A 13555-nucleotide genomic window follows, 5' to 3' on the forward strand; every position below is an offset into this window, starting at 1 on the left:
CTCCCAAAATCATTAATGAGTGTCCGTTGGCGGTCGGCCACCAGTGCCTTTGAACCGTCGCCGGGAATCCTTAAATATGCCTTCTTCTCACTTCCTCAAACTTTACTTTGAATTTTTCTTGTACTAATCTTCAAAATCACTTTGAGTTCTACAAGTCTATCTGCAAATTTTATGAGCTTTTCACATCTTTTAAGCCTTCCCGTTATGCATAGTCTCCCAGGCTTCGTTACCAACCCTTCTTCAAAACACCAAACCTTATCCCCTTCTTATTTCTTTACACAAAAATGGCGAAAACATCAAAAACTATTCCTCAAAAGGAGAAAGCCTCTTCATCGCGGCCGACCAGCAACAAAACACCGGTGGAGTCGCGCCCTGAGGAATGTGTTCCCGAGATGGGGTGTAATCTTTCTTCTGACTTCAAAGTCGAGAAAATTTCTTCTATCCCTGGCCGGTATGAGCCAATGTCTAGGTACATGTGCTCGATAACTGAGAGCAACCTCGAACAGGTCAAGAAAGACTGCCATTGAGAGAAAAAAGTGGTGGTGATTCCGTCTCTCGAGGAAGATAGCACTACCCACGTAAATGGGTTTCTAAGTGTTTACACTTATCCTTTCACGTTGGGCCCTGTCGATCCCGTCATCATCGACTTCTGCCACCAATACCGAATAACCCTAAACCAGATCCACCCTTCCTTTTGGCGGATTATCATTATGTTCCGATTTTTTGCGAGAAAAAAAGAAGAGACGCCTTTCACCCTCGACCACCTCATCAGGCTGTATAGGCCACGTCTTTTTCAAGGTGGGTTGATAAAGCTTCAGCGTCGGGCCACCAAGGTGTTGTTCTCGAGCATAGACGAGGACAAGGATCGAGGGTGGATGGGTCGGTTCGTTCGAGTGAAAACTTTCGACCTAATTCCGGCCGAGAAGATGCCATTTTCCAAGAAGTGGAATATGAAGCGTAAGTCCGATCCTTCCTTTAGCTTTTATTTACTATTTTGTTTCCTTTACTTCTTCTCATTGACATTCTTTTCTGTGATGTAGCAGTCGCTTGGATGCTTGGTGCGATTCCGGACCTCGAGGGCTGGGTTCGGACCTTAGCTTCGACCTCCTTGTATGCTAAGCGCTCATGGCGCGATTTAGCAAGGGGTCGATCGGAGGCCAAAAATCACGGTAAGCCTTTTCTTTATGTATTTGGTGGCCTTAAAATGTTTCCCTCTTACACTTACTTGATTTCCTTTCATACAGGCCTTGGGAAAGATGCCGTCATGAGGCCCCCGTCCGGGGAGGAGGAGCTTCCGCCCCGGTTCCGAAGCCGTCGAAGGAAAAGAAAAGAAAAAGGGTCTTGCCCTCTGATACTCCAAAGCCCAAAAAGATCAAGGCTCGCAGGTCGAAAAAAGATACCGCCGTCCTGCCTGCTGATGTAGCTCACCGACTAAGGGAGGAGGAAGAGGAAGATGAAGATGCTGACTTCGAGCTAGTAGCTCGAACGAAGAGGAGCGCCGAAGCCCCGAATGCCCTGAGCCGGTGATGATCGAAGAGGTTCCGCCTCGGACCGAGGAGATCTCAGAAGATGGCCTGAACAAAGTCCTCGATTCATCGGAGGATGAAGATTGCCTCCCCCGGTGATGAGCAATCGGCGGATGTGCTTGAAGGGGCCGATTTTGAGGCCCTTCGAAACGAAGAGAACGCCCCAAGTGACTTGCTAGGGGCAATAGATATTGACGATTCGCTGCCCCTCCCCACATTTTCCGAGGGGAAAATTCAGGAAACCCGGGCCACGGAGACCCCCGATGCGGGAACGACCCACGAAGGGGAGGACCTTTTCCATGGTTGTTTCACGGGAGTCGAAGATGCTACTGATATGGGTGATGCATCAAGTATCTTTGATGAGGCTCAACGTCTTATTAGCCCGGTAAGCCTTAGCTCTCTTTATCAATATTACACTTGCATTTATTTCTTCTTGCTTGATTTCCTTCCTTTCTCCATAGTCCTTGACGCTTCATCGGGAAGCGTTTTCTAAATCCTGGGCAGAGCTGAGCCGGTGCGAGGCGATCTTAAAAGGCTCACAAAGGAGAGAAATGCCCTCAAACGTCTCCATGGGCAAAAATAAGAGGAGATCAAGGACCTCCGAGCCAAACTGGCCACAACTCATAAAGAGCAGACCGACCTGATCGAGCAGGTAATGAAGAATTTTTCTAAAAGCTCGTGTGTCAATTCGACGACTAATACTTTGATCCTGCAGGTTCAGCAGAAGGCCAAAAGGATCGAACGGCTTTGTAAGAAGTCCAATATGATGAGGGCGGAGACTTTGGGGTGGAAACAAAACATGGACCGCCTTGCTTCGGAGAAAGAGGCTGCTCGAGCCAAACTGTCGTCGGCCGAACATCAGCTCCAGGGTATTAAGGAGGAAAGCTTTTCCCAAGCCAAGAAGATTGGGGAGCTCGAGGCTCGGCTGGCCGCCAAACTTGTAAAGGTTACATCTGAGGCAGAAAAGGTAAAGGCTGATGTGGAGGCGATCGTAGCCGTCTATCGAGCTGATGTTGAGGCTGCTCAAGTTCGAGCAATGGAAGTTTCTGATACCGCTCAGACTCGAGCATATTGGGCTGCCGAGCATGCCAAGTTCCAGTCTCAAAGAGAGACTCTTGAGGAGATTCACGCTCGTGGCTTTAACCTTGCTGTCGAGATCGAGAACGCGAAAGAGCTCGAGGCCAAAGCTAAAGGGTTGCTCTTTTCCGATGATGATGATTCCGGGAGCGTGGTGGATTCGAGAGTGGAGGGGATTCCGATGATGAAGGCGTAGCTCCCGAGGGAATTTAGGCACTTAGGATTTTTTTCCTTTTCAAATTTTTGTGTGGGATCCTAATCGACCCATGTAAATATTTCATACATAAAAGGTCTCTTTTCTCTTTTTATTTCAGTTTTTGTCTCGTACAAACTTTGTTTTGACCACGATTTGGAAAATTTTCATAAAGTTAAGAGGCTTGGGCAATTTGATCGAAATCGGGCTTGTGTATCCCTTATAATCGAGTGAGTACTTGTTCGAACTCGAAATAGGATGACCCTTAGGTTTTGATTAAGTGAGAGTGAATTCTCGAACTCAAAAAATATAACGGCCGTTAGGCTCTTGAGTTGGACCGATACGGCCTTAGAAGAGTGGCTTTTTCCCTTTTCAGCTTAAAAGGTTTAATCGTATAAAAATTTGTTATGCCTTAGCACAAGATAAATCTGTACTCATTAGGATTTTCGAGGGTTAATGTTATCGAGACCCTTTACTTTGTTATGCCTTAGCATAAGCTTCTTCGAGAGTTCGAACAATTTGGCACCCCTTATGGTTTTTGAGGGTTGATGTTATCGAAACCCTTTGTAATTTTGTCGAGGGTAGCCTTTTTTTAACCGGTTTTATGAAAATATTGGAAAGCCTATTTTACGACAGAATTCAGATGTCTCCGGACCGTGTTAGTTTGGCCGTAGCCTTTAACTTGAGATTTGCCCTTTTGGGCTTGTTTCTCAATTATACTTCAAACTTGTTCGAAGCGTCAGTCCCCGAGTGGGGTGGCCGTGGCCTGAAAAAAATGAGGGTTACCTTTTTAAGGTCTTATAATCTTGAAGTTTAATAATTCGAGTATGTCAATTTTTGGATGACACTCCCCGAGTATAGGGTTCATTGTTCAAGCTTTAGTTGCGCGCTTGAGCCAGTTTCCGTAATAGATAATAAGTATGAAATTGTAATGTAGAAATTTCACTAAGGCATGGAACATCTGGTAAGGAAAAAATACTTCTTTTAATAGATCATTCATGCGTACATGTTTTGTCATTAGGTCTTGAGTAATCTACATGGACACGGTTCATTTGACAGTTTGGCCTCTTACAAAATTTACCTATCGGGACCCTTTCGACACGAAGTATTTTCCTTGAAAACGTAACATCCGAGGGAGATGCCCCCCTAGTATTCGAGGTTGATTGTAAAGAAGCCTTGGATACTGTTGAATTGCTCTAAGTTAGCACGAACAATGTTTACCTCGTTAAAAACCTTGCTGGAAAAACCCATTTGGGATAAAAACCGGTCGAAGGGTAAAAGAGTGCAACGTGTGCTTTTAGACCTAAGGACTTCATTGGAGAGAACTTCGATGTCTTCAGTCGAACAACTACAACAAGTTAGTATAAATTTCAAATGAAAAAGGGAGAAGGTCAAACCTTAGCAATAATATCATTTGATGAGTGATATGTTCAATTGTTCGTCGTTCATTGTGCCAAGTCTGTAAGATCATTTTCCGACAATGTTGAGGACCTAATATGGTCCCTCCTCGTTTGGACCGATCGTTCCCTCATTTGGGTCTCGAGTGTCGATGGTGACTTTTCTCAGAACTAAGTCCCCAATTTTGAAGTGTCGAAAATTGGCCCTTCGATTGTAATATCTCTCGATTCGCTGTTTCTAGGCGGCCATTGTAACAAGGGCGGCTTCCCGTTTTTCATCTAGCAATTCGAGGCTTGTATTCATATCCTCGTGATTTGACTTCTCCGTTGTGTATCGAAACCAGATGCTAGGTTCCCCGACTTCGGGATTAGAGCTTCGGCGCCATATACTAAGGAGAACGGTGTTGCCCCCGTACTGGATTTTGTCGTTGTTCGATACGCCCAAAGGACTTCGGGAAAAATTTCTCTCCATTTTCCCTTAGCATCGTTCAACCTTTTCTTTAGATTTTGAATGATGGCCTTGTTTGTCGATTCGGCCTATCCGTTCCCACTAGGATGATATGGCGTCAACAAGATCCTTTTTATCTTGTGATCTTCGAGGAACTTTGTTATTTTGCTGTCGATTAATTGTTTTCCATTGTCGCATACGATCTCGGCAGGTATCCCGAATCGGCATATGATGTGATTCCAAATGAAGTTTATGACTTCTTTTTCTCTGACTTTCTCGTAAGCCTGCGCTTCAACCCACTTAGAGATATAGTCATAAATAAAATGAGTTTAGCTTTACGTGGGGCTTATGGCAGAGTCCGACGATATCCATTCCCCATTTCATGAACGGCCATGGGGTTAGGACTAAATGAAGTTGCTCCCCGGGCTGGTGGATCATCGGTGCATGTCTTTGGCATTTGTCGCATTTTTGAATGAACTCCTTAGTATCTTTTTCCATATTGGCCTAATAGTACCCTGCAATGATGACTTTGTGAACAAGTGATTCGGCACCGGAATGGTTCTCGCAAGTACCCTCGTAAATTTCTCGTAGGACGTAGTCGGTGTCTCTCGGACCAAAACATATTGCCAACGGTCCATCAAGCATCCGCTGTATAATGTTCCATCTTCGGCCAATGTGAATCGTGCAGCCTTTGTTCACAGAGTCCTCGATTCCTTAGGGTCCGATAGAAGCTTCCCGTTTTTTAGATACTCGATATATTTGTTCCTCCAATCCCAAGTTAGGCTTGTGGAGTTTATTTCGACGTGGCCTTCTTCGACTACTGACTTTGAAAGTTGTACGACAGTCCCCGAGCTAATTTCGTCGGCTATGACTGATGACCCCAAATTTGCAAGGGCAACAACCTCACTGTTCTGTTCTCGAGGTACATGATGTAGGGTCCATTCTTTAAACCGGTGTAGGTTTACCTGCAGTTTGTCCAAGTACCTCTACATTCGACCTTCTCGAACCTCAAAGGTTCTGTTGACTTGGTTAACCACAAGTAGGGAGTCACACTTGGCCTCAATGACCTCTGCTCCCAAGCTTTTAGCCAGCTCGAGACCTGCAATCATGGCCTCATACTCGGCCTTGCTCTTCTCGAACTAGGACACCACTTACCGCAACTTCCGAGACTGCTAAATATAAGTAGAGCCGCTCGTCCGGTTTTGGAGTATGAAGTATTGGTGGGCTCGAAAGACACCGCTTTAACTCTTCCAATGCCTATTGGTATTCTGGGGTCCAAGCAAAATTGTTCTTCTTTTTAGCAATGAGAAGAACCTGTGACTTCGATCTGAATACCTCGAGATAAACCGGCCTAAGGTGGCTATCCGCCCTGTTAGTCTTTGTACGAACTTAATGCTGTCCACGACCGTGATGTCTTTGATTGCCTTGAATTTATAGGGGTTGATCTCGATCCCCCGATTCGATACCATAACGCTGAGGAACTTGCCCTAACCGACCCCTGAATGCACATTTCTCAGGATTGAGCTTCATGTTGTATTTTCTCAATATGTTGAAAGTTTCCTGCAAATATATTAAATGGTCCTTTGCTCTCAGGGACTTAACTAGAATATCGTCAATATATACCTCCATTGATTTACCTATTTGATTCACTAGGCGTTAGTAAGTAGCACCAGCATTTTTTAGCCTAAACGACATTACATTATTATAATAGGTGCCATACTTAGTAATGAATGAAGTCTTTTCCTGATCCTCCGGGTTCATCTGAATTTGATTGTACCCGGAGTAATCGTCGAGAAAACCAAGGATCTCGTGGATGGCCGTGGCATCGATCATACAATTGATATTCGGCAGAGGAAAAGAGTCTTTGGGACATGCTTTGTTTAAATCCTTATAATTTACGTATATTCTAAAATTGTTCCCTCATGCCCAGGTATACCTTTCGATCAGGAAGATGCTCGATCAGTATGATTTGTTCCAGCTCCGCGACCGTTGACTTCGTTGCATCAGAATCATCAGGGGTCATGAAGGTTCGAGATATCATAAAACCTTCATCCTCGAGGGTCTCTCGCTCCTCCGATGGGGCCGAGGCAGGTACCTATGGTTGCAATTTGACTTTCTATTTTCCTATGGTTCCGATCCCTTCGCTGATGAAAGTGCCGATATTGGTACTACCTTATCGATTGCAAACATCTCTTTGGTGGCGGGTTGTTCGCCGTACATCGTTTTGACTCCTTTCGATGTTGGGAATTTCAAGACTTGATGAACCGTTGAAGGTACTGCCCTCATATTATGGATCCAAGGTCTTCCGAGCAGCGCGTTGTATCTCATTTCACCTTCGATTACATGGAACTTTGTTTCTTGGATAGTCCCGATCACATTTACTGGCAAAATAATTTCCCTTTTGGTGGTTTCACTTGCCATGTTGAAACCGTTGAGTACTCGAGCTGTAGGCACGATTTGATCTTGGAGGCCGAGTTGCTCTACGACCCTCAATCTAATAATATTTGCCGAGATACTTGGATCAATCAACACACGTTTAACTTGAATTTTATTCATAAGGATAGATATTACCAGCGCGTCGTTGTGTGGCTATTCGATACCTTTTGCATCCTCATCGTTGAAAGACAAGGTATCTTCTGGTAAGTAGTCCCGGGTACGTTTCTCCCTTGTGATTATCACCTTGGTACGTTTAAATATCGGGCCTTGAGGAATATCGACCCCACCACCGATCATACGACTCAAGTGTTGTGGTTCCTCCTACTCGTTTTTCCGGTTTGCATCCCTGTATCTAAAGTGATTTTTAGCTCGGTCATTCAGGAACTCTCGAAGGTGACCCTCGTCGAACAAACAGGCTACCTCCTCCCTCAGATGTCTGTAGTCTTCGATTCTGTGACCATGAGTTCCATGGTATTTGCACATTTGATTTGGGTTCTTTTGAGCTGGATCGGTCTGTAGGGGTCTAGGCCACCTAGTATCCTTGATTCGTCCAATGGCCGACACAATGCCTAATGCATCGATGCTATTCTGATAACCGTGGCGATTCTTTAGGCTCGACATGTTTATCGAAGCCACTCTTACTCATAAACCCTCGGGAGTTATGTCCTCGATCATTACTTCGATCATTTCGAATGGGATTTCGTCCCGATCTGTTATTTCTTCGATCTGCGCCATATGGTTGGTATCGATCTCTATTTTACCAGGGCTCTCTGTCGATGTCCCTTTCAACTCTGCCACCAGATCTGTTCAGGTAGACGGAACCGGAAGGGGCTTCAAACTGATCATCCTCGACCCTGATCTTTGACTGGTATCGATTATGAACATCGACCCAGGTCACAGCTGGATATTCAATCAAATTTTGCTTTAGTTGTCGTGATGCTACCAAAATTCGCTCGTTCAAATCTTGAGTGAAGGCTTGGACAGCCCAATCATCGGTGACCGGGGGTAGGTCCATGCATTCCATCTGGAACCGAGATACGAATTCCCTTAGCATTTCATTGTCCTTTTGTCTCACTTTGAAGAGGTCCGACTTTTTACTCGTGACCTTTATTGCTCCGGCGTGTGCCTTTACGAATGAATCAGCAAGCATGGTGAAGGAATCGATGAATTGGGCGGCAAATTGTGGTACCATATCATTGCCCCCTTCGATAAAGTTTCCCCAAACTTCTTCAACAAAATAAATTTAATTTCATCATCTTCTAAGTCATTTCCTTTTGTTGTGCATGTATAAGAAGTGATATGCTCATTAGGATAAGTGGTTCCATTGTATTTGGGAATTTCTAGCATGAGGAATTTCTTTGGAATGGGCTTCGGAGCCGCACTTGGAGGGAAAGGCTTCTGCACAAACTTCTTCGAATCCGAACCTTTTAGAATCGGGGGTGCCCCCGGTATTTGGTCAACCGGTGAATTGTACGTTTCTACCTTCTTATTATTAGCCTCGATTTTCTTTTCTCCTGATTCAATTCGTTTAGTGAGCTCCTCGAGCATCTTCATGATGGCGGGGTCAGTTCCCGATCCATTATCGTTCAACTTCTCTAGTACAGGTTTGACCCTCTGAATAATTTCCTGTGAAGTATCGAGTTCGATTCTTCTTGGTGCTTGATTCTGATTTTGGAGTTGCGCTATCGCAAAGTCTGCAATATTCCAAATATCATTCGAAGGCTAATTGATCAAGGCCAACCCTGTACTACTAAGGAGTAGCAAGAGAGGTCGAAGCAGCTTTTACCCGATAAAGTCGGGATCAATATCCACAGGGAGCTAGAAGTTGGAATTGAGTTTCTATCTAAGTTAGAGTTGTGTAATTGATCCTAATTGCACTTCTAAACATTTTTGGGTTTTTGATTAACTTCTAGATTTATACTACCAATAGGCTAAATTGAGCTACGTTATGCTAAGAGGAAGCTATTGAAGATGTTCTAATGAGATAAATGGCACTAGGGAAGTGACCTTCACCTAGGTGGATAATTAACGGGTTCTTATGTCTAAGGCTAGTTTGTCATACTTGGGGATTACGATAAAACCATTGCACGATTCTACCCACTCTATGCCTCTCGGCAGTTCGAGTGATTTTGCCCTAATTAACTTTCTCAAGATTAATTGAGTATGAACATTTATGCAAGCAATTAAGGTTCAAGTCGGGTATTACGATCTCTCGGTTTAACCCTTTAATTGGGGCTATCAATTCTCTTGAGTACACCCCAATTCCTTGTCGGACTAATTCTAGAGACTTAGGCTCTGTTTCTCAAGAAGAGCCAAAATCAACAAAGCATAAACTAGTGTTTGCAACCACTAATTTAACAATAAAACCATAAATTAGTCCAAATATCAAACACCCATAGACAATCAAAGCTTAAAACATTAGACCCATCTATTACCCAAACTAAGGTTGAGCCACAACCCTAGATGATGGGTCTAGCTACTCATAATTAAAGGGAAAAACAAAGAAATAGATGAAGATAAGCTCATAATAATTAACTGCTAAATAAAACTTGAAGATTCAATGGTGAAATTAAGCTAAAATTACTCAAAATAGTAAAAGAAACGAAGTCACGAGCGCAGATCTACGTCCAAAATTATCCAATTACCTAAAAATGGGAAAAGAAACTATTTATACTAGGCTGAAAATTCTGGACAAAAATACCCCTGCGGGGCTAGTGTGGACCGCACAAAATCGTGTGCGGACGCACTAAGGGTCTTGGCTTGACTTTTCTGCTCTCTGAAGCTTGGCCACCGCGGACCGCACAAAATGCACTGCGGCCGCGGTGGCTTCTACTGCGGTCCACACAAAATAGATCGCGGACCGCATTGGGCATAATTCTTCAATTTGCCATCTCTCTGAACCTTGGCTCTGCGGACCGCACAAAATCGGGTGTGGCCGCGATGAAACTAATGCGGACCGCACGAAATCAAGTGCCGACGCATTGCCTGATGTCCTGAAAGATAGTCTTTGAACTTCATCCTTGCGGACCGCATAGAATGGTGTGCGGCCGCACTGGCCCTGTTTGACTGAGCTTTGTCTTGTCTTGGTACTTGTGCAAGTTTCACTCCTTTTTGAGCTAGTTTTTTGACACTTTATCACCTTGATGATCAAACCTGCAATCAAGCACAACTTGTGAGCCTTTGGGACTATTTTGTACACATTTCTAATCAAAACTTAAGCAAGAAGGAGTGTAAAATGCATCATAATCCCTAGTTATCAACTCCCCCAAACTTAAGCTTTTGCTGTCCTCAAGCAAACAAAATAAGACCCACCCCTTAAGAGTTAATCCAAGAAAAAAAATCAGCCGACCTAAAGTGACCTCAACTAGCATCAATTGGGACTAACAATTGCCCTCAACTCAAATGAATCATTAACAACATTCACTCTTCAAACACCATGGATCTTAGTGCGACACAAGAGCATCAAGAGTTGACTCAACACATCAAAGGAACTCTTTCTATTACTTTGGTTATTGTGAAACCCAAACTCACACATCCTCGACACTCCCTAAGCAAACCTCACCTTTAAGATAGTATCACTCAGAACAAGGTCAATGGGAATACACTCATCTCTCTCAAAGAAAAGTCAAAAGTCCGGCACTAGGTACCATATGCTTGCCCTTTATGTGAGTCACCACTAATGTAGGCTTTATTCAACTCAAGATCATATAGGGCTTTTGTGGAGAAATAGTGAAGGCTTTTGGTGTAGGGTAGGAAATGTTTGGTCTAAGTAGGTTCCATCTTCCCTTTTTGCACTTCTTTTTCTTCATTTTGGCACACATTCACTTGACTTTTTAAGACATTTCACTTCTTTCTAAGGGGTTAGAGAGACACACTGTCCCTCTTTCTTGTACATTTCAAATCTTTTCTCCTTTCTAAACTTTCCACACCTTTCATTCTTTGCTTTTATTGAATCCCTTCATTCTTTTCTATATTGAACATTCTTTTTGTCTTTTTGATTTTTTCTTTCTTTTTCATTGCCTGTCCTTTTCTTCATTTTGTACCTTTTACCACTTTGTTTCAATCCTCGACTCTCCCCCAAAACTTATACTTTTGCCATGTGCTAAGGAAAGCTCGGGCGCCAAGAGAGGGTATATTCAGAACGGGAAAAGGCTTGTAGCGTGGTTCTTGAAAGAAAAAGGTCTAAGGCTCAAAAGGGCTGACTAGGGATTTTATTATTGGTAGGCTATGGAAGTGTTCAAGATATCATTCGGATCAAGGAGAGCCTATAATCACGTCTCAAGTCAAATTCCACCTAGGATTTCGCCTAGACAAACACTCAGGGCAAGTTCTAGACCAATGGCTCGGGACTTGGACTTACAATTCAAATTCTCACCACACACGCTTTGGGATTGTCAAAGACACAGAGTCGGGGGCCCACAACAACTTTAGATAAGATTTGAGCACACATTGGTCCCGAAAAACCACTTGATGATTATCGGCCAACGCAAGAGTCTCAAGGTCACAACTTTCACCATCCTACACACAACGATTTGTTTCTGACCATGGGGTCAAGGACAAATGTGTTAGGCCCAAGTGAAGCTTTGCTTGAGGCACCCTTACCAACTAACTACTAAAAAGCAAAAAGAAAAACAGACTCACACCCTTAAGAAGGTTGTCATGCCATCCATCATCGGGAAGAGCCACCCGGTTCACACAAATTCCACCTTTGGAAAGAACCGTGGCATTAAGAAAACCAAAGGCTTATTGCAAAAACTCAAAACAAGAAGCTACAAATGTAAAATAAGAAGCTAAGAAATAAAAAATGCGGACAGTAAAATGAATATGTACAAGAGGGGATTTAGACGAATATACAATAGGGAGAATGAATATATACATAAGAAGGTAACTTTATATACAAACCCAAAGTAAAAAGTATGAAAAGTGCAATGAAATGCTAAAGTTATATACATACCGAAGATAAAAAATAAAGCATAAAATATCATAATATGTACAGTCATCCAAATCCAAGTAGGGCTACCCCCTCAAATGAAAGCTGGCATTGTCCTCAATGCCAACTAACCAAAATAAGCACAAAAAGAGAAGGGAGGAAAAAGAAACTCCCTATGGGTCCGAAGTCCTGGTGGGATCCTGAATCTGAGTCCCTGGGTCCTCTGTCTGCTCGGGAACCTGTGATTGGCTCCCTGTGGCCTGCGGCTCTGCTGGGACCTGTGCCTGGACCTGGACTGACCCCTGGGGCTGGTTGGAGGACTCTCCCTGCGGGTCCTCCAATTGTATGACTGCGTCATCTGCACGGGGAATCACCCTCCTCCTCTTGGGAGGCCTGTCTGACTCCTGCTCTGGCTGGGGTTAGGCTGCTGGTGCCGGGTCATGCAATAGCAAATCCAAAGGCAGATGATCCGCCTTAAGCCTGTCAACCTCAACCCTGAGCTTCTTCACCGAGTCCTTTGAAGCCCGAGTCTTTCTCATCTTCTTTGCCTCTTTTGCAAGCTCCTTGAGCGCTTTCCCATGTGAATCAATGGCTTCTGATATCAATTTCTGGTTGTCTAGGAGCTTCTTCTGGTTGTCCAGAAGCTCCCTGAGAGTGTCCTCAATAGACTGAGGGGCCTGTGGAGGAGGAGGTGCTGAATGGGATGCGCCCGTGGTAGTAAGTACAGACAACTTAGAAGAAGCTATCTGCATCCAGTTGTTGATGCTGAGAAGGGCTTGACTCAGACGGTGGGCAGTCAATGGGTAGGCAGAAGTGGAAGGAATGTCTGGGACTGTAGAACTGGATGGACCTGGAGGCATGTCTGCTGAGGTAGAAGGAGGCTGAGTAGGAGCCACTACCACTACTGGCTCTTCAGACTGGCCAGTCGAAGTAGTGGCTTTTCCCTTGTAGGACTTGCCTTTAGAGTTGTCATCACCCTGCATGCTATACCAGGAGAATGGTGCCTTTTCTTTCACTTTGACATCAAATCTCCGCTTCTCCACATTTAAGTCCTTCAGGTACATGGTCAAGAAACTGGGGAAAGGGTAGTTTCTGTCACCTTCATTTACTACCTGAGTAATAACCCGAGATATCACATTCCCAACGTTAATCGGGTACCCCGCCATAATAGATGCTACCAATATAGCACGGTGAAGAGGGAGGGAGTTGTCATGGGTAGTGGGGTCAAGTCTGCTGCACACGAAAGTCTCCCACCCTTTAGCCTCGAAATTCAAACTCCTTCTTAAGATCTTCACTCCCTCATTCAACCAATCGGGGGTGGTACCTGGGATTGCCAAGTACTGTGCCAACCAGGGACGGGCCTCCTCACCCAATGCCATCTTCTCCAGATAAAGTGATTCATCCTCATCATTGAAGCCCAAATAGTCATTGATTGCTTTGCCATCAAATAGCACTTTTAAGTTCCGCACCTTGGTCACTTTGGTGCCCTTCTTGATGTGGGCAGCATTGGTGTAGAATTCCTTGACCAGGTGTTCGTTTGCATCCACA

This window comes from Nicotiana attenuata, unplaced genomic scaffold, assembly GCF_001879085.1.
Source record: "Nicotiana attenuata strain UT unplaced genomic scaffold, NIATTr2, whole genome shotgun sequence".
NCBI lineage: Eukaryota > Viridiplantae > Streptophyta > Magnoliopsida > Solanales > Solanaceae > Nicotiana > Nicotiana attenuata.